Genomic DNA, 22,142 nt, shown 5'->3' with positions numbered 1-22,142 from the left:
TGCTGGGAAGGAGTCTATGAAATTCTAAGTTCCTGTTTTGCTCACAAGCCCCTTCTAAGAGACACCTTTTGCAAACAGTTGCTGTGATTCACACCATATATGCTGAATGAAACCTGGTACTTTGGCCTCAGACAAGAGTGTTCAAGTTAAAGGCTAAGTTACCACACAGTTTGATGTGGAGGAGGCCACGCCTCTGAAGTGGCTTGCATGAACCTTGCCAGGTCAGGAAATTCACTGTGGTTACTGACAAATAGACCACAACATATTATTTTTCTCTCAGAAGTACTAATTCTAGTTGGGGAAATTTGGGGACCCAGAGTGACTATATAGTTGGTCCCTTATATTCTTGCAATAAAGTCTCATTCCCTATTTTAACTTTTAGATATATTTATTCCCCAACTAAAGAAAAATTAAAAAACAAACACAAGAACAGGTACAATTAAAAGAAGAATCCTGAAGTAGACAAAAAAATTGGGGGAATGGAGAAAAGGAGATAAGAGACCTTTAAATGGTAATAATTATTACTTTTTGAATATTAATATTGAACTCCTTGTTCATTTTATAAGGGATACTTAAAATCAGATCAAACTTTCCAAGTCTAACAAAAGGAATTCAGAGTGGGAAAATAGTCTCTGTTGTTCTATCCTTTTCCAGAAGAATCTAAGAAAATCAGAGAACTCAAGACATGACCAAAGAATATGACATCTTAAAAACTTTATTTCCCCCCAACTTCATCAAACTTTTTATAAGCTCACCTTGGTGTCAGCTAAAACATCCCTATTTTGTCTGAACAGGCCCATCCAATTCCCCCATCTGTAAATTCAGCTCATGTTCTCAGAACAGGATTTCTCCTCCCTTCAGCCTTCACCTTCCATTGAATACCCTCTACTACTTTTCTCCAAAATCCCTACAACAAATATTAGCTCACATACAAGGAAAGCAAGCAGAGTTTCAAAATGGGCCAGGGGCGGCATCCGTAAAAATAGCTCTGAGGAACAACACTCCTTTATCCAATAAAAACACAAGCAGAATTCAGAATAGTTATACTGTGGGATTTGTACATCTATCTGCTCTTTGAAAAGGTAAAATAAACATGAAAAATTCCATAAAATCTTAACTGAAAGTCACCTGCCCATCACCACCACTCTCCTTTCCAATAAACACTTGCTGGCAGAAGCAGGAGAGAAATCGAAGTTTCTTGCCTCTGAAGTGACAAGTACATTCTTTCCTCATTCGCCAAGCTGCTTTTCTCCCTCTGAAGCTCCAGCTGTTCTCAAAACCCAGACATTGTTCCCTTCACTGGCTGGCCTCTGGCTCTAACCCTCAGCCAGGGCTGCATCTCCCTGAAATCTCTTGGGGATACTAACAGCCAGGACTTGGAAGAGGGTGCCTATTTAAAGTGAGTTGGGTTTTTGGCGGGGAGAGAAAGAGGGAGAGAAAGGGGGAGAGATGAATGGGAAACACTGTGTGTCAGCACAAGAACTCAAACAATTGTGTTTGGACAATGCCTGATGCTCTGATGCTGCCAAGTGATGGCTGATGATTCTCATAGTGCTTTCCAGACTTTGACTGTGGGATTCTTTTTCACTGTTGTTCACACCCTGGGACCCCCAAGTTCTGGTGTGGAAAATAAAAAGTGCTCAGAAGATAGGTATATCTATTGTGATTACATTTTCTTTCAGTTATATGAATGAGAAGATCCATAGGACCATGGGATACTTTGGGGGGTGGGGGTGGGAGATTTTAAACCCATTCATTTATATAAATAAGCTCCACAAAGGACACTATGAATTAATTCTTCCTCAGATATTATAAAGAGTGTATTGTTTATGTGTCTCTCAATTAACAATATTCCACTCTTGGCCATAAGTATGATAGAGGTGGGGGAAAATGGATACAAAAGCACATTTGTTCACTTCCAAATTGCAGGAAATCAATAATCAGAAGAAAAGGCAAATACCTGCCATTTTTTAGAAATTCTGGTTTTTTAATAAAGTCAAAGCTATCCTATGTCCAGACTATTCTGACTTGATAAGTAACCAAGAATTCTTTTTTTAACTCCACATATAGCTGTTAACCACTGTCTGCAGTGATTCTTGAAAGTACAACACAATGTCAACCTGGCATTACATTAAGAAATGGTAGCTAACCACTAACCAGCTGAATCACTTAGAGCTCACATTTGGTGACGTGTGAAGAGGGATCTAAAACCAGACAGGTTTAAACATGATTGTAGTCTATTTCTTACCCTTATAAAAGTATGACTGCACACGATCCAAAACTAGGAATTCTGGCTCTGTTTGTTCCACCACCCCAAGGACATTTCTGTCATCTACATGGTCCAGGATGTTCTTCACTTTAGCCAGTGAGAAAGGGGGATTAAGGGGGTGGTGGGGGTGGGGGAGTCCACTACTTCTCTTTAATAGCATGACTCAGAATTTGCACATACCCTTTCCATCTACATCCCATTAACCATAATATGGTCACATGGCTATTGTCTGAAAAATGTCTTTATTTTGGGCATTCATGACAGTTAAATATCAAGAATTCTATTAACTTAATACAGGAATCAGCAAACTATACCTGTAGGCCAAATCTGGCCCACTGCCTGGTTTTAAGTGACCTACAAGCTAAGAAAGATTTTTGCATTTTAAAATGGTTGGGGGAAAAAATCAAAATTAGAATAATACTTCATGATGTGAAGATTCTGTGAAATTCAAATTTCAGTGTCCACAAATAAACTTTTATTAGAAAACAGCCATACTCACTCATGTAAGTATTGTCTACAGCTGCTTTCATGCTGCAAGAGTAGAGTTGAGTAGTTGTGACAAAGACCACATGGCCCACAAGGCCTAAAGTATTTACTATCTGGCCTTTTTTTTTAACAGAGTTTTCTTACCCCTGCTTTAGAAAAAACAAACAAACAAACAAACAGGAATTGGTGGATAACTAGCTAATTTGGCCATACCAAAGTAATAAAATTGGAAGTAGAGGAGGGTGGGTTTTTAAAGGGGCTGTAAATGAGTCCTATTTCTTTAAAAGTTCTTAAAATTGTTGGAGCACCTAGGTGGTTCAGTTGTTTAATCATCTGACTTTGGCTCAGGTCATGGTCTCGCGGTTTGTGAGTTTGAGTCCCAAGTGGGGCTCTGTGCTGACAGCTCAGAACCTAGAGCCTACTTCAGATTCTGTGTCTCCCTCTCTCCCTGCCCCTTTCCCACTTTCACTCTGTCTCTCTCCCAAAAATAAACATTAAAAAAAGTTCCTAAAATTGTTGAATTAGTTATCCATTTATATTTTAAATATTATCCCCAAACTTAGTGGTTTAAATAGTAATCATGTATTATTTAGTTTCTATGGGTCAGGAATTCAGAAGTTGCTCACCTGGGTGGCGCTGGCTCAGAGATGCTCATAAGGTTGTAGTTAGGGTACTAGCAGACACTGCAGTTTCATCTGATGGCCCGACTGGGGCTGAAGGTACCACTTCCAGATTGCTCACTCGTATGGCTGTTGGTGAGTGAGGTCTCAGTTCCTCACCACATGGGCTTCTAACCTGGATGCTAGCTTCCTCCACACTGAATTATCTGAGAGAGAGAAAACAAGAAATAGAGATAGAGGAGGGGAAAAAAACTAGCAGGTAGTCACAGTATTTTTTATATCTAGTCTTCAAAGTTTCACATGTCACTTCCATTAAATTCTTTTCATTAGAAGAGATTCACTAAATCCACTCCAGCCCACACTTAGTAGACAAGGAATTAGTTTCCATCTATTGAAGAGAAACATCAAATAATTTGTGGTCATTTTAAAACAATCACAATAGCATCTGAGAGAAAAAAGTAAATAATTCATCTTCAGATAATGCTAGGGACATGAGACTAATGATTATGAGATAAGTATAAACTATTTAAGCAGGAAAAAATAATATTAAGCCTTACATTAGAGATGGAAATTGTTATGTTAGAGATGGTTTTCGCTCTCTTCCTTATGCTAATCAGCTGGTAGTAGTTGCCTGGAGTACTATGTTGAGAAAATTCTGATTGATAGATATCAAGTCCACATATTTTCTATCATTAGAGTAAAACTCAAAAGTTTTAGACAATGACAATTTGGAGAAAAAGCAGTATGTGAGGCACATTCAAGTCTTCAGAAAGGTTATCAAACCATACCTGTTAGGCAACTTTCTCAGGATGTTTCTCTAGAATACTGGAGCCCATGAGATCCTTATCTCTCCATCAATCCTTCCTTCCACCAAGCCTTCCTTCCACCAACAAGTAACACTTACGTGTTACTCTGGCCACTGGAGCTAAAATAGGGAACAAAATAAATGCCTCACCTTCATGGTAAACTAGGTATTTCTGTCTTCTGCAAAAAGTCTTCATTTTTCTACTCTTTTCCAAAAGTCATATGTTTTATTTCTCATTACTATCTAGTTACACTAACTAATGTAGATCAATACCATGTAATAGCGATGATTTTTCAGGTTTCTGGTCACTGAATTGCAGGGTTTTTCAGAGTATGTGTCACAGAAGTATCTCCCCTGATCATTATTAATAGGTGTAACTTGAATAGAAGGGCTTGATGATCACATAAGATTGGAAAATTCCAGATTACACAGAGTTAAACAGTTTTCTCTACTGTAGGCAACTTTAATGGACCCATGAATCACCAGGATAAAGACGGTGTAACATGCTGCATTTCCAAAAGTTACTTGAGTTTAAAATCCTGCATGTTTGTTTTGTTTTGTTTTTACAGAATGCTTATGGCCTGACAAATGCAGCTGGAGATCCAAAGTCACTGTTTATCTCCCTTTCAGCCACATCAGTTCTCTTATGTTTCCCTAAGACCTTAGCATTCAATGAGACACATAAATGTCCACTATTACAGTAATACACAAATCCTAACTGGAAAAGAAATAGTGACAATTATTCTCATAGAATAATTCTTTAATATCTGAGTACTTCAAAGCAATACAAGTATTTTAAAACACATAACATAAATATATAGAATGTTTGTGCATCCATGTATTTATGTAAAGATGGGTGTGTGTGTGTGTGTGTGTGTGTGCGCATGCGTGTGTATTTTGGAGTCAAAACAGCTTTCCAAATTACCTGGAAATATAATTTATTAAGTTCACATGGTATGTCAGATACTTGTAGGCATTAAATACAATGATGAACAAGAGAGGATGTTTTACAAATGTTGTCATTAATGTAGTTAATAGCTCAGAAGATTTGAGGACAAAAATCATTAAACACATTATTATCATAGCAGACACTTTGTAAATAGAAGTACAAGATACAAAAAGAGGCTATATCAAGGGCTCTGCCTCATGTAGCATTTGTGTGTACTGTATGTAGCAAAAAACTGATGCCAGTGGCTTAACCATAGAGCCTCACATAATTCGCCTCACATAAAAAGAAGTGCAGAGACAAGCAGCCCAGTGGTTAGTTCCATGTGTCATCAGTGTCCCTGGATCCCACTTCCTTTTCATTCCTCATTCTCATTATATAGCTAATTCCTCATCCTTGCTGTGGGGTGTCCCAAGTTGGATGTTACTTTCAACCTAACTACCTGTTTTCCAGGCAAGAACAAGAAGGAAAGAAGAGTAAAGGAGTTGAATCTAGCATTTTTGTCAATTATTTCATCAGCCGAAAATGTCATGTAGCTACTCCAAACTGTAAGCAAGTCTGGGAAAGTATTTTAGCTGAATCTGTGGAACTCACTGAGGAATTTGGTTTCTGTTAAACATGAAAAAAGAATGAATATTTGGTAGTCCACTCACCGTGTCTTTTTTCAGACTCTTACATAGTCTGTGAGGGTCAAAGAAGGAAGAAGCTAATAATAATGTTTTTAAAATAGATACTCTTGTTTCTTTCTAAATCATCTCCATTTATCATACTTCTAACCTCCAAATAACTTTACATTAGCAATTTACTTTTGTCATAAACACAAACTTTTATGGAATTCCTACTACTTCCTTTGAATACCAATGAAATAAATGTGAAAATAATTTCCATTAAATGTTTGAAATTTTCAACTTTACTATGTTAAGAAATGGTGGCTGACTTCTGTTTTTGTTTGAACTGTTTTGGGCCAGCAAAAATAATTGTTCACATTGGCAGAAGTAGAACATTTGCCAGCATGAAAAAGCACTAGTTAGAATAGCATTTAGCATACCATAACATATATTTTCTTACTTTCATAAATCTAGTTTAAAACCTTAATTTTTTATAGCTGTGGCCTCAATACTTCAGAATTTTAACTTTTTTTTCAACTTTGTAGCATATAAAAGTACACGTGTGAGCTTATAATGCCAAGAAAAGTTTTCTTAACGTTATTGCATTTCTACTTGGAATTCTGGCTTCATTTTGGGCAGGCCATGCCGAATGCCTTCTTATCCAGAACACAGAAATACATTATTATAGTCACTAATCTCTCTGCTAATGCCTCAAAATTCTCTTTGACTTTCTTTGACACCCAAAGAGTACTTTTTTTTTTTTTTTTCCAACGTTTATTTATTTTTTGGGACAGAGAGAGACAGAGCATGAACGGGGGAGGGGCAGAGAGAGAGGGAGACACAGAATCGGAAACAGGCTCCAGGCTCTGAGCCATCAGCCCAGAGCCCGACGCGGGGCTCGAACTCACGGACCGCGAGATCGTGACCTGGCTGAAGTCGGACGCTTAACTGACTGCACCACCCAGGCGCCCCTCAAAGAGTACTTTTCATTCCTTTCTTTTTTCTTTCTTTCTTTTTTTTTTTTTTTTTTAAGAGTACCAATTCCATGTTACCAACATTCTAATACTCATCTCCTACAAATGGCTGGTGGTACAGGTACTGGGTAATTCTCACTTTTTATTAAATTCGGGTACTGGTATCAAATTCTTATGTCTAATGAACCCAATATGGTTCCTGGAAAATGTATTCGCCCCAAATGCAATGAAGCAAAACACCATCTACGAAGACTATAATTCAAGTTACTCATAAAAGTACATGTTTCCCAATATCCCACCATAGGAAAATGGTTTAACATACATAACACAATGAACTAGTATATTGTGGTGTAAAATGATAATGATAAAGACTGTGACATGGGAAAATGTTTATGATTTAATATTAAGCAGATTGCAACTCAAGGAAAATGAATGCGTTAGACAAAAACTAGAAGGTAATATGTAATAATGAAAATAATTGTGGTAGAAGGTCTATAGTATATATTTTTTTCAGTTCCTTAATTTGTTTCCATACAGTCTGATTATTCTTCAATGTGCATGTATTATTTTCATAATTAAAAAATGGGGGATAAAAATAATTTTTTAATGAAGAGATATTATGAGAGTGTGTGGTGCTCTCTACATCTGAACATCCCCTAAGTGCTCAGTGCTAACCTGGATGACTTAGTAGTACAGCTGTATGCTTAGAAAAAAAAAAAAAAAATCCCTTCTTTGTTCTTCTTCACTGCTATTTACCTCTGCCAGATAATCTCATAGCTCCATGGACATTTGACCACCCACAACACAAGAATAACTTCCTTTCTGCCTTTGGCTGGTAGCACACATGAATTGCTAATCCTTTCTTAAACCTCTAGGTGAACTTCAAATTCTCATGGGACTCATATTTCCTCCAAAGGGCTCACTCCATAAAGAGCCATTCCCTCCATAGAGCTCTTTTCTGATTGTCCCTCACAAACAGTTAAGTGTGAAAAATGATGACCACTCCCCCTCTTTGTTACCTCTGTCTATCCTTTGGCCTGACTTTTAAGGTAAGGGTACCACCAGGTTTTTTTTTTTTTGTTTGTTTGTTTTTTTTTCCAACCTTTTGTAGCAAGACTGAGAGGGAAGGGGTGAGTTTTACTGGACACTAGTGGAAGGTTCCTATAACACCCACATAAAGAGGTAATGTGGGAAAGCCAAAGCAAGCAGAGTGATTTAAAACCAACTGGAATACAGCCAGGAAAGAAGTTAACACCCTAGGCTTTCCATGAACTTTTCTACTGTGAGTCCTAAGCCAGAGGATCCTTCATGATCAGAAATTATTGGAAACCCAGTTTCAAACTCACTGGAAAAATGATACAAGAAATGCCTAACAGGGAAGGTTTTACTTAGATTACTTGATTAATTAATGACCACATTTCAACAACTCAAGGTTACTTTGTGGATGTAAATGTATGAGTAATACCCAAAACCACAAACCCAGGAGCAATAAAAGGCCTTAAGTTGAAAGTTCTACTGTCAGAATTATCCTGATTTTCCTCCGAGCAACTAGAGAGATGAAAATAAAGAAACCAACAGGAAAATTCATAAATCTGTGACTCTGGAAGGAGAAGGTCACATTCTATTGAGAAGGCGCTTTCCCTGGGTCCAGTAGGAACTGCTTTCTGCAATGCCCTGGGAAGTGAGTCCAGAGTAGAAAGGTTCTTTTCAACTTGTGTCTGGACTTGTCTACCTCTCCTGCTGGCTCACCCACACATTACCACAGTCTTTACCCCTGGTGAGCTCCATATGCCAAACCATCTCTGGAATAGAACTACGCTTCCAATGAACCTACCCAGCCTCCAAACAGCTCTCTAACCAGTGACGAATACCCAAGAGCCCAGTTAAACCCCCAATTTTTATTGACTCGGGACTGAAAGAAAACAGAATACACAAAATTATCAAGGTTCTTGTTAGTTCTTTCCTTTTATTTTTTTAGTGTTTGTTTATTTATTTTGAGAGAGAGAAAGAGAGAGAGACAGAGCATGAGCAGGAGAGGGACAGAAAAAGAGAGGGAGACACAGAATCCAAAGCAGGCTCCAGGCTCCAAGCTGTTGGCACAGAGCCCGACGCATACTCACGGACTGCAAGATCATGACCTGAGCCGAAGTGGACACTTAGTTGACTGAGCCACCCAGGTGTCCCAAAGTTGTTGGTTAGTCCTCTGGCTATGAATTAGCCTTTCTCCTTGTTATGGGTTGAATTGTGTTCCCACCCCACCCTCCCCCTCCTCTACAAATTCATATGTTGAAGTTTTCACTCCCAGTACCTTAGAATGTGACCTATTTGGGAATGGGTTGTTGCACGTGTAATTGGGTAAAATGAGGTCATGCTGGAACAGGATGTGCCCTTTATCCAGTATGACCAGTGTCTTTATAAAAAGGGGAAATTTGGACACAAACACTCACAGAAGGAAGACAAGGTAAAGACACACAGGGAGAAGACAGCCATCTGATTATAGAGATTGGAGTGATTCACCTGCAAGCCAAGGAGTGCCCGGAATCACTGATACACAGCAGAAGCTAGAAGAGGTAAGGAAAGATTCTCCACTACAGATTTAAGAGAGAATATGGCCCTGCTGACACCTTGGTTTCAGACTTCCAGCCTCTAGAACTATGAGACAATAAATTTCTGTTGTTTAAGCCACCCAGTTTGTGGTACTTTGTTATAGCAGCTCGGGGAAATTACTACCATGATCTATCGCCAAAATTTGTTTAATGATCTCTCCGCTGATTTGTTAAAGAACTGGATACTACCTCCCTCTGAGAGACATTTGTTACTCACTTTAGCGTCATTCGTTCACTTTCTCATGTTCTGGGAGGAATTCCACTGGAGGATTTACCAAAACTTCTCAATTAACTTTACTTTTTATTCTCATTTAGAGCCTCCTTATTTATAGAGCTAAAGTTAGATAAAACTAGGGTAAAATAACCCTAAATATTGGAAATTAAGTGGTTTCTTTCCCCCTCTTTACTGTTATGCATATTGAACCATCTAAACTTTCTCACAATAATGCAGAAAGTCTTATCTCTTTTAAATAAATGAGAGAGACTCCATTTAGTATCTTGCCTAAGTGAAAAACAAAACTAGGATGTGAAGCAGTTCAATAATCAGTCATGTTCTTTCCCCGAAACTGTACTGTACTGGCTTCTTTGTTTACTATGTCTCCATTTTAGAGGTCTTCAAGGTGATAAATGAGCATAGAGGGAAACTGTAGCCTAGAATATACTAAGGTGGTTATATATACTAAGTGGCTAGAAGCAGACCAGAAGTTCTACTTGAAACTGTTCTATATCTTTGATTAATTAAAAATGAGAAACTACTATCTTAAAACAAGTTCTCCCTGCTGATAGACATTATTACTCAAAACACGGTAGGAAGAAATAACTAGATTTGGTGACCAAAAAAAGGGGGGAAGGAATTGCTTTAAATCAGTGTTAAATCAAGGTACATGAATTTTATGAATGGAAAATAATAGCCAAGAATTGAAAAGCAAAGGGTAGCATCTGTCAGATTTAAAAAAAAAAAAAAAAAAAAAGTGAGGACATGAGGAATGCCACTGGAGTCCTGAAATCACCTGAGGCAGGCCGACTCAAGTTTCTCAGCTTGTCAACACCATTAAGAGTCATAGAGGCTGATTTTATCCCATAAGGGCCTCTGTTTAATAGTCGTGGGTGAACCCATTACACATGATTACCATAGCCTTATGATTCTTGTTTCCTTGTGAAAGTGTGTTTCCTGCTCTGAATCATCCTGTAATTTGCTCCATGGGGTTTCCATCTGTTTAGACCAAGTATGAAAAAGAACTGCCTGGATCACATTCTTAATTTGGTGCAATGACAATACATATGGCAATGTAGCAAGGTCATGTCACCAACTTTACACACATATATGCACGGGGGAAATGCAGTGTCTTCTTATTTGAAAACTGATCTAATCTCCTATGCCAGTTAAAGACATCTCTTCCTGCTTAACAACTTCTTTCAGGTTAACTCTCTTTGGGGTAAGTTACCAATCTTTTTAGCACACCTCCTCTTCCCCTTTCTCCTTTCCAATATGTTGTCTGTGGGTATGTGAGAAATCATGTGATTTTAACTATCCGAGGAAGGAGTGTTTACATTCCTCACCTGTAGGTCTTTATGCCTTTTCTTAGTATGTGGGCTTATGAAGCAGTTGGATACAGTTTGGTCCCTGGGAATTCTATGATGACATCTACTGAAATGTGGCTGATCACTCCTAGCCCTACGGAGCATCATGCAGACACCCACTGCTGGAGTCAGTAGATACAGCCATTGGTTCTCAGGAAGTCCCCACACATTGCTGCCTCCTTACTGCGGGTCCATATCTCCAGTGCACTCATTGCCCTCACATGACCTGCAGTGTGGAATCAGGCACAAGACCTCAGGTTCATTCCTCTAGGCACCTTCCTCCATCTGTGTTTATTTCCTTCTCTCACCATGTTAGATATGACTCATGCCAAAGGCAAGGCTTTGCATAAAAATATGCACAAATAGCCCAGTCACTGTGCTTCCCCCATCCCTATCCAGATGGTTTTATAGACTGTCCTCAAAACTCAAACCCAAAAGAAAAAATAACGAACTTGTGGACATCCCACCAACCTGCTGCCCTACTTTTTCTTCTCTTCAAATATCTCATGCTTTCATCAGGTCTAACATACACATTATTTCATATTTTAACATTTACTTATATGGATCTTCATAGATATGTGCAAGAAATTCTCTGGGATAAACAACCAAGAGCCTGCCAGACCATAGGGTGTAACAGCAATGAACATACCACTGCATGCATCCACAGGAGAACATTAGAGTATCTATCATTATATATCCTGACCTCTACTTGGTATGCACATTTCTAACGTCTGCCGTTCTGATAGCTTTAATAGGGCATCTCACTGTTGGCTTTAATTTCTTTGATTACATTTGAGATCTCTTTGGGAATTTGGTAGCCATTCAGACTTCCCGCTTTATACTGCCTTTTCATATCCTTAATGCATTTTTCATTGGGTTTGTGTTTTGTCATTGATGTTGTTGTTTTTTAATAAATATTTTATTATATTTAGAATTTTTAACCTTCACAATGATGTCTCTAATTTATGCAGAACTGCCTCCTATACAGTGTAAAATAGGGGTCCAAATTTCTTCTTGTATGAGGAATGTTCCAGTGACACTAAAATAATCTGTTCTTACATCTTTTTTTTTATTATGTCACTGTCAGCTGTATGTTTCCCATATTCAAAGTTCAATTTATGAGTCTTTATTCCATTCCACTCTTTGTTCCATAACCAATAATTTTTTAACAACTTTAAACCACATAATTGTCAAGTGTCTTAATATCTGATGTAGTAAATCCTCTTTTCTTTTTTAATGTGGCTTAGCTATTCATAGACTTTTATTTTCCTAGATTTTGTACAGTTTTTCAAGTTCTTCAAAAAAATATAAATGGAATTTTGACTGGAATTGTATTGAGTTTGTAGATTTGTTTGAGGAAAAGTGACATCTGTACTACATTAAATCAGCCTATCCATTTATTCAAAATGTCTTTTATGTTTTTAATGGAGCTTTGAATATTTCTCCACAAAGATATTGGCTTTCTTTTCTAGATTGATTTGTAGAAATTTATTCATTTGGGGTGATATTATAAATAACATCTCATTTCAGTTACATTTTCTAGTTGTTAATTGCATAGAGAAATACTAGTGATTTTTATAAATGGGTCATATATCTAAAACTTTGCTAAACTCTTTTTAGTTCTAATAGCTTTCTCCTATTTCTGCTAGAATTGCTATGCATACAGTCATTTCACCACCAAAATGACACTATGTAACACTAACATTTAGCACTATGTTGGTTGGCATGTCATAGGTTTGGAGGAAAACTGCATATTCTCCCTTTTTCTTAAACCCATAAACTCAAAAACATTCACAATTGATAGTGAAACATTTTCAAATTAAAATAAAATAAGAGCCAGGGTGCCTGTGTGGCTCAGTTGGTCAAGCATCCGACTTTGGTTCAGGTCATGATCTCAGTTTGTGAGTTTGAGCCCCACTTCAGGTGAGCTTGGACTCCGCACTCTCTCTCCCTCTTTCTCTCCCTCTCTCACTGCACATCATGGGATTCTCTCTCTATTTCTGCTCCTCACTCACTTGCAGCTCTCTCATAAATAAATAGTAGGTAGGTAGGTAGATAGATAGATAGATCAGAGCCAATAGGGGCAATATGAAAAAATTCCCGATAATTCTTTTTTTTCTATTCTCTTGCTTGGCTTAAGTTTGATCTTTTTTTGTTTTCAGATTTTGAGTTATTTGAATTTTATATATTCTATAACTTGAACGGTTACCCTTATAATTTTCACATGCATAATTTGACTTAAAATCTGAAACAATTTAACTCTCTTCTTCCTGAATAAGTAAAAGTTCTGCTGAACTTTTCACTCTACTCACATTCCTGTTTTATACATTATTGTCAGTATTTTACCCCCATATATGTTTTATCTCCAAGCTAATCAGTTCTATTTTTATTATTTACAGAGTTAGTGATTAGATATTGCCATGTATACCCATTTCTTTTTATCACATTGCCTCTTGCTTCTCATTCTTTCCTTCTGTACATTCAAAAGTTTTATTCCTAAAGTGTGTCCTTAATTTTTTCCATGAGAATCTATAACTAGTAAATTCTTTCAGGATTACTCTTCAATGTTTTCATTTTATCTTTGCCCTTGAATCATAGTTTAGTTGGGTATACTAGATTGGCAACTATGTTTCCTTTAAAGATATTTCCCTTCTTTCTTAGGTCTTCTATTGTTGCCACTAAGAAGCCTGTTGCCAATCTAATTACCTACCCTTGTAGTTAATGTTTTCTCTTCTCTGTTAGTGTTTTAGGTTTTCTTTTTATTTTCTGTATTTCGTACTCTGAAGTTTGATTCTGATGTGTAAAGTAGATTTATTCATTTATTCATTTTGTCTTTCTTGGAGCTTATTTACCACAAAATTCAACTCTGAGCTGATTATTAACCTGCTCTACAGAAGTCCAATTTAGACACAGACCTATCAGAAGCTACTTAATGGATTTACTATAAATCATCCCAGTCTGGAAAATTGTCCATTTAGACTTCATTAGCTTCCTCCAATGCAAAATCTTATGAATTGAGTTGACATGCTTTGGCTTTTGTCAAGGTTCAACATTAGCCATACACATAATGTTTCTGTATAGTCTATAAATCATACTTGAAAACATTAGTTACAAAAGTAGGATGTGAACAGTTCCAAATTTCTCTACCTCCACCCCCAACTATTAATCATTCTCTCCTTCCATCCTGGCTCTGGGAAACAGAAGTATCTTTTTCCCTTTTCAAGATTCACCCATCTTTCCTTCCACTGTCTCTGACATTTGGCTCAGTAATTACACCTTTACTCCAAGGCCATTTAAGTCTTTTCAACTCCACCCACTCCTACTTACAGGTAAAGAATATTCAGGGTCTACACTTTTTTTAATTTTTAATTTTATTTATTTATTTTTAAATTTACATCCAAATTAGTTAGCATATAGTGCAACAATGATTTCAGGAGTAGATTCCTTAGTGCCCCTTACCCATTTAGCCCATCCCCCTCCCACAACTCCTCCAGTAACCCTCTGTTTGTTCTCCATATTTATGGGTCTCTTATGTTTTGTCCCCCTCCCTGTTTTTATATTATTTTATTTCCCTTCCCTTATGTTCATCTGTTTTGTCTCTTAAAGTCCTCATATGAGTGAAGTCATGTGATATTTGTCTTTCTCTGACTGATTTCACTTAGCATAATACCCTCCAGTTCCATCCACCTAGTTGCAAATGGCAAGATTTCATTCTTTTTGATTGTCGAGTAATACTCCATTGTATATGTATACCACATCTTCTTTATCCAGTCATCCATTGAAGGACATTTGGGCTCTTTCCATACTTTGGCTATTGTTGATAGTGCTGCTATAAACATGGGGGTGCATGTGTCCCTTTGAAACAGCATACCTGTATCCCTTGGATAAATACCTAGTAGTGCAATTGCTGGGTTGTAGGGTAGTTCTATTTTTAGCTTTTTGAGGAAACTCCATACTGTTTTCCAGATTGGCTGCACCAGCTTGCATTCCCACCAACAATGCAAAAGAGATCCTCTTTCTCTGCATCCTCACCAACATCTGTTGTTGCCTGAGTTGTTAATGTTAGCCATTCTGACAGGTATAAGGTGGTATCTTATTGTGGTTTTGATTTGTATTTCCCTGATAATAAGTGAAGTTGAGCATTTTTTCATGTGTTGGTTGGCCATCTGGATGTCTTTGGAGAAGTGTCTATTCATGTCTTTTGCCCATTTCTTCACTGGATTATTCATTTTTTGGGTGTTGAGTTTGATCAGTTCTTTATAGATTTTGGATACTAACCCTTTATCCAATATGTCATTTGCAAATATCTTCTCCCATTCTGTCAGTTGCCTTTTAGTTTTGCTGATTGTTTCCTTCCCTGTGCAGAAGCTTATTATTTTGATGAGGTCCCAGTAGTTCATTTTTGCTTTTGTTTCCCTTGCCTCCAGAGACATGTTTAGTGAGAAATTGCTGCAGGCAAAATCAAAGAGATTTTTGCCTGCTTTCTCCTCGAGGATTTTGATGGCTTCCTGTCTTACATTGAGGTCTTTCATCCACTTTGAGTTTGTTTTTGTGTATGGTGTAAGAAAGTGGTCCAGGTTCATTCTTCTGCATGTCGCTGTCCAGTTTTCCCCGCTACAAGGTTTACACTTTCTATAAAATAATTTTTTTTTTTTTCCTTATCCTTTCCTGTCCCTTAGGCTAATTACCTCTCTTTGCCATCCTCACAGCTGAACTTCCAGAAGAAAGGGAGAGCCTTTCTCTCCTATACCACTCCTGCCACCACCCCCCACCCCCCCCCCCACACACACACACATCAATTCCATTCCAGCTTTGCTGAAATCTAGCTTCTTCTCCCAGTGGTTTCTCATGGAAACCACTGAAGGCAAGATTACTAACGACTTACTGACCTCCAAAACCAGAGGAATCTTTTAAGGACAAATCCTATTTGGATGCTCTAAGGCTTTGGATATTTTTGCCTAATTTGTCATTACTAACTTTATCACTCTATCAGAATTCTTCTCTGGGCTTTTCAGATTGCTCTTCTTTGGATCACTTTTCATACTGTACTACTATTTCTCTGCTTCCCTTTAAGTGAGGAAGATCTATGGGGTATTCCTGGTCCTCTTCTCATACCACTTCCATGGCTTCAGCCTGTAAGTTGAAGACTCTGATATCTATCTGTTTCTAAACTTGCCTCTCCTGAGTACCAGATCTAATAACTGGCTTGCTTGACATTTTCACCTGGATGTCCAACAGTATCTCAGACACATTGTATCCAAATGGAAGTCCTTTTTTTCCCTTTCAAACTTTCTTATATTCCCTATTTTGATAAGTGCCATTGTCATTCACTACCCAAACTTAAAACAGAGTGATATTTTAGTCCTGTGTTGTCCAATAGAAATTTCTACTAAACAAACAAAAAAAAGAACTTTCCGTAATTATGGTAACGTTCTGTGTCTGTGCTGTCCAATATTGTGTCCAAGACACTCATGATCATAGAGCACTTGGAATGTGGCTAGTGGCTGAGGAGATGAATTTTCACTGCATTTAATGTAATTTAAATTTAAAAAGCCTTATGAGGCTATCCTATGGGAAAGCACAGCTCCAGTCCTTCCTCTCACCTAAATAATTTTTGCTATCAGTTCTATCTCTGATAAGATAATTTCTATCTCCTAAATTTTTCTTGAAAAGACATTTCTCAAAGCAATTCTTCTTTCCTATCTCCACTGTTACCATTTGAAAACACCAATATGTTTATGTCCTTTCCCTGTCTTAAATGTCTTCATTAACCTCACATTTCGTATTTTACATAAGATAATATCTTAACTTCTAGTCCTGTAATAGTCTACAAAGCTTTCCATGATTTAGTCTACCTTTCCCCCAGCCACTCTCACCACTGCCACACTCCTAGTATCCTCTATAACAAGCAAACTGAACTCTCTGCTCTTTTCCTATGTTCCCTGTAATATCTCCAAGCTCTTGCACACTATGTACTTCTTCCCTGTATATACTTTCTCTCTCTCTCTGTTTCATGAATTTCTACTCAAACCAAGGGGACAATGTCACCTCCTCAGACTGTTCCTGACCATCCATGGAAATATAGCTACCACCTTCTATACATGTTCATAATATGTAACAGCTGCTCTATCATAGAAATCAGTATTTTTCCTATATTTGCTTGTGTATCTCTTTCATTCTCCTCCAGAGCAAGGACAGTGTCCCTATGGAACATTTTTACTCCCATATGTGAATGAATGAATGAATGAATGATCACAAAATTCCAATTTCTTCTACAATCAAAGGCCAGAAATGTACCACCTGAAAAATCTGAGTACTTCCTTTTTCAAATAGCTAAAATTATAAACCTATGTATTTTCTTCTGTCTGTATAAGCCATATATATATATATATATATATACATATATATATATATATATATATATATATATATATATGAAAACAGAGCTTTCTTTACTTTTCATACCTGAATTTAGGCAAATCACATCACACCTCTGGACATAGCACTTGTTATCTCACTAATCCCCAAGTCTCTATCTGAAAAATGGGGATGATTGTATGGAAACAGTGGAAAAAAAGAAAAGAAAGGTGAGGGGAAAAAACATGCAGTAAACCCTCACCAGGAGGTATACTTTCTCAGGCTTCCCTAAGAGCTCACAGGAATACATTAGATGCCCATGATTTGAAGTTGAAATTTCACCAGATCTAAGAAGCATCTCACTTTTTAATTTCTTCTGTGAGGAAGAGCAAGTTGTAGATCAATACCATGATCAGAGCTTGGTACAAGGCATGGCCAAAAACTAATTCCCCAAGCCATGCCTGATGGCACTTTCAGGTAGATGGTTCTGATTTTGAGTTTGGTCTAGAGACCATAATTATAAATTCATTCTCTGTAATAATAGTCTATAACTGATAGGGTTTTCCTGAGAATTCAAGAAGATCTTAATGTGATCATCTTTTTGAAGTGCCTCACCCATAAAAAAAGCTCAATATGTGATAGGTCTGATTAATATTTATAGGATTCAATAATTTTACATGTTTTCAAACTGCAATAATTGTGAGTGCCAAATCATAAATTTCTTGTACTCAAGTGCTGAGAAGTCAGACTGGAACGTTATTAATGGCTGATATATGCATATGTACAGCATTTACCAAGGTTGTACATTTTTTGTTTGATTATTTGATTGATGTCTGTCTCCTCCACTAGACTGTGATCTCCATGAAGGCAGAGGCCTTGTCATTTTTTGGATCCCCAGCACTTAAAGGGCCTGACACATGTGAAGCACTCAATAAATAGCACTGAAATAATTTGCTTACTTATTTGAAAACATTTCAGGTACTCTGGTAGAAACTAGGGATACAAAGATGTCTCAAAGAAAGTCTTCTGCCATCAATGAACTCTAGGTCAGTTGACAGGTCCCTAAATCAAACCAATGATTACAACAGAGGAGAGTAAGTCTTAGTAGAACAGATGGAGTGCTGTGGGAAACTATAAGATAAATATTTAGTCAGGAGAGTGGGAGAATTAAGAAAGGCTTTCCACAGGTGAGAGTTGAGATCATCTAAAACTAGGCAGGAAAAAGAGAAAGCAGTTCAGGGAGAGCAAGAAACACAGAAATGAGAATGTTAGAGGAAAGGCAAGTTTTTCTGTTTCATTGGAGAATTATCTGCAAAATAAAGAGTAGCAAGAAACACTATGGAGAAGTAGGGAGAAATCAGAACATGTTTTGTGAACCATGTTAAGGATTTTGAATTTAATTGTGAAGGCAATCTGGAGACACGGAAGGATTAACAGAGAAAGATGATAACCTGAAAAATGAACTAAGTGAACTAAATTTAATACTCAGATATAGTAACTGTATGTACTAGTTAGACTAAACTACTATAAAATGACAGGTCCAAAATACAATGACAGCAGAGGTTCATTAGACACTCAGAGAGCAGCCTAGGGCAGGTATTTCTGGTTGCCTTTGGAGAAGAGAAAGGGTCTATCTGCTGCTCACAGTTGTTCTAGGCTAACAGATCTGTGTTATATGCAATATATGGCTTCCGAAATCACTCTGGTATTCGGGTCACCATTCCACCCTTTGTGAATGGGTTATGGCATAAAGAAACACCATGGAAGGCTTTATGAGTCAGATCAGGAAGTGGCACAGATCACTTCCATTCACTAGGACCCACTGGCTAGAACCAAATCATATGACCACATCTGACTACAAAGAAAACTGGGAATTGTAGTCTGGGTGTTTGCTAAGGCAGTTTCTACCACACTATTTTAGTTTAGGATTTGAGGCATATTTGTGTTCTCTTTCCCCTAGATGATTTTGTACTTTATTTTCTATTTTAATTATCTGTATTTCATTATGTCTCAAATATATTTTAAATGAATGCAGAGTGCAAATTATAAATAAAACAATAATCATGAATTTAGTTTATGTCAACAAAAGTGTATAGTATTTTATAGTTCATAGTGGGCTTTCACACTATTTTTTTTTAAAGCAACTCTTTGATGCAAGCAGGAAACTGCTGTTACCACCATTTTTAAGATATGTAACTCAGGTAAATGACTTATCTGAAGTTGTCCAATTATACTCATTCTAACAGATATTTAATGTGGGAAACATTTAATTCCTTGAAATCCATCTAAAGTGTAAAAGTATTTTTTTTTTCAAATCATTTTAAGAACTTTTTTTCTTGATTCAAAAATAAAGGACATCCAGAGTTCATGTGGAGGTCCATTTTGAAACACTTTGATTCATAAAACTCAGCAAAGTTCACCTCAACCACAAACACCGAGTGCACACAGAAACATAACCACTGGGAACGATACTCTAAACAGACTCCATCTGAGCTAGTATCTTCACACGCTAGGAAGAAACATTTGCAAAAGAGGCAGTGAGAGAAGGCACTAGAAGCATAGATTCTCACACTCAATTTGTTCAAGGGGCTCAGATGGTGTGTTAGTCTCCTAGGGCTGCTGTAACAAAGTATCTCAAAATGAATGGCTTAAACACCAAAAATGTATTGTCTCACAGTTCTGGAGACTAGAAGTTTGAGACAAAGGTGTCAGTGGAGTCATGTTTCCTCTGAAGGTGTTGGGGATCTGTTCCTGGCCTCTTTCCTCCCTTCCGGTAGTTTTCTGGCTTGTGGCAGTGTAAGTCCAATCTTCACAGAATTGTGAGATAATAAATATCTCATTTGCTTAACTTTGGCTTGGATTTAGTCAATGAGACAAAGACCTACATATTAGGAAATTAATAGCCTGCAAGGGAATGAAGAGAGCTTTCGTATGCCCAAAGAGTTGGAAAATATAGCAGTTTAAAGAAGCCAACAAAAAATTCCAAATGCTCAGGCCATGTAAGGTTTGCCCTTCAGAACATTTTTACCAGCATTTGGCATGCTGCCCCTGACCAACCCTTCTCTGGAAAGCGAACAATGTGTCAGCCCCCCACATCTATGTAAGTTTCCCACTTGTCTCCGCTGAGCGACATTCTTCCCATGAGGTCATGTTCAGCTCCTATCCTTATTCCAAATGACTTTTCAATCCTTTTGGCACCTAGCTTTTGTGTATTTCAATTGTGGACCCATAAAAACCAAACTAAACACAAGATACGGTACAGAGACCTCATCTGTTCTACAGAAAAACACCTTTGTGGTTCTTCCCCAGTCCAACCCAACTTTCCCCCTCAGCCCTTCTCTAACCCTCCAAAGAAAAAAGGAGGAGAGGGGGTAAAATGTTTTGACTATTGACCATTGCACTGGGAAGGTACCGCTTCCTTGAAAACTCATGCCCTGGTACCTGGCACACTGAACCTTCTGCTGCTTCACTTTTCTGACTGCGTGGACACACTTGCCAAGCCAACATCTGTGGATTGCATGACTTTACAATTAGAGGAGATGGAGAGTATGTGTTAAAATAGAAGAAAAATCTTCTTCAGAGAAGAACATCATCTCTAGAGAGATTATCTGATAGGACTTGCCCCTCAAACTTCCACACAACTTTCTCTTCCCCACCACCCAGGGCTCTTGTCCCCAAAATTAGCCTAAGGGATGGAATCACATCTAGTCCAGATCAAGGCAAGTTTGGCAGATTTAGGGGTTGAATGGTGACAAGTTAGTAACAATCTGCTTTTCTCTGCAAATTGCTGAGGCAATGGCGTTCCTTGGCTAATTCAAAAATCAGGTGATGCCCAAATAAACTACAGCACATTCTTGTCTAGGGTTCTTATCCAAGAGCCAAAGCAAGGTGCTGCCAGAGGCTACAGGTCAAGTCTCCTGCTGAAACTCAATCCCACCATGAGATTGGCATTCCAGGGCTGTTCCTTTTAAAGTGATGAGAGTTGGGACAAAAATTTAGAGGGTTATCAGGTAAAAGGCAGAGGAGGAAGACAAGAAGAGAGGATAGCTGTCTATTAGACATGCTGCTTCTATGAATGTGGTCATCATGAAGACCAAGTTGGGCAGTGGTTTTATAGGGTTGCCAAACCCAGATGTGATGTGAACAGTGTGTGTTCCATATTAACCTACAAAGAGGATCTTCTCTGTGATCTTTATTTCAATCCCCCTATTCCCTCCCATTATGTTAAATGGTATCATTAGCTTCCAACACCAGTCTGTAACAAGTCCTGTCAATGAAAGCTACTACATAACTCTTTCTCAGACACATCTGTTTTTCTTCATAACCATTGCCATCCGAGTAGCTCTAGCCATCGGCATCTTCTTTCACTTGAATTAATGACAATGGTCCCTTCTCTCCCCATCCCCTCCCTCCCCCCACACTCTTGTTTCTTTCTAATCTATTCTATTATCAGGATGGCCTTTCTCAAATGCAAACATAAACATATCATTCCACTGCTTAAAACCCCAGCAAGGTTCCCTGATATTTTTATAATAAACTAGAAACTCACCATGGCCTTTAAGACCCTACCTCTATGGCTTCTGCCTAACTCTCTAGCTTCTTCTCTTCTTCCCAAATGCATTCTATGACTCATCCATGCCAAAATCCTTGTAGTTCCTCTAATGAGTCTTCATTCTTCCCGGACCCACTAGTCAACTCCCAACCCCACTCTTTAAGCTCTCTTCTTGTTGTTCGAGATTGTCCTCTCCTCCTCCTCCTCTTCCCTCTCCTCCTCTTCTGTCTTCTCATGATTTGCTAACTTCTATTTACCCTGCTGGGCCTCAATTCCAATTTCACTTCATCTGGAAAGCCTTATCTGCCCCTTGCTTTGTAAATCTGGGTTAAGTGTTC

General features: G+C 37.9%; 1 long non-coding RNA gene across 1 annotated transcript in view; it reads right to left on the bottom strand.

Annotated features, from left to right (window-relative positions):
• Window positions 1–22,142, bottom strand: part of LOC123595882 — a 30,388-nt gene that overhangs the window by 238 nt on the left and 8,008 nt on the right. Inside the window, exons 2-3 of the long non-coding RNA XR_006711417.1 lie at window positions 4,164–4,300; window positions 3,382–3,581 (exon numbers count right to left, since the gene is read on the bottom strand). This is a non-coding gene — a long non-coding RNA (uncharacterized LOC123595882). The remainder of the gene's footprint in view (window positions 1–3,381; window positions 3,582–4,163; window positions 4,301–22,142) is intronic.

The sequence above is a fragment of the Leopardus geoffroyi genome, chromosome B1 (genome assembly GCF_018350155.1).
Source record: "Leopardus geoffroyi isolate Oge1 chromosome B1, O.geoffroyi_Oge1_pat1.0, whole genome shotgun sequence".
In the NCBI taxonomy this organism is placed as follows: domain Eukaryota; kingdom Metazoa; phylum Chordata; class Mammalia; order Carnivora; family Felidae; genus Leopardus; species Leopardus geoffroyi.
Note: the sequence above shows the minus strand (reverse complement) of the source record. Positions and strands in the feature narration are given on the sequence as shown.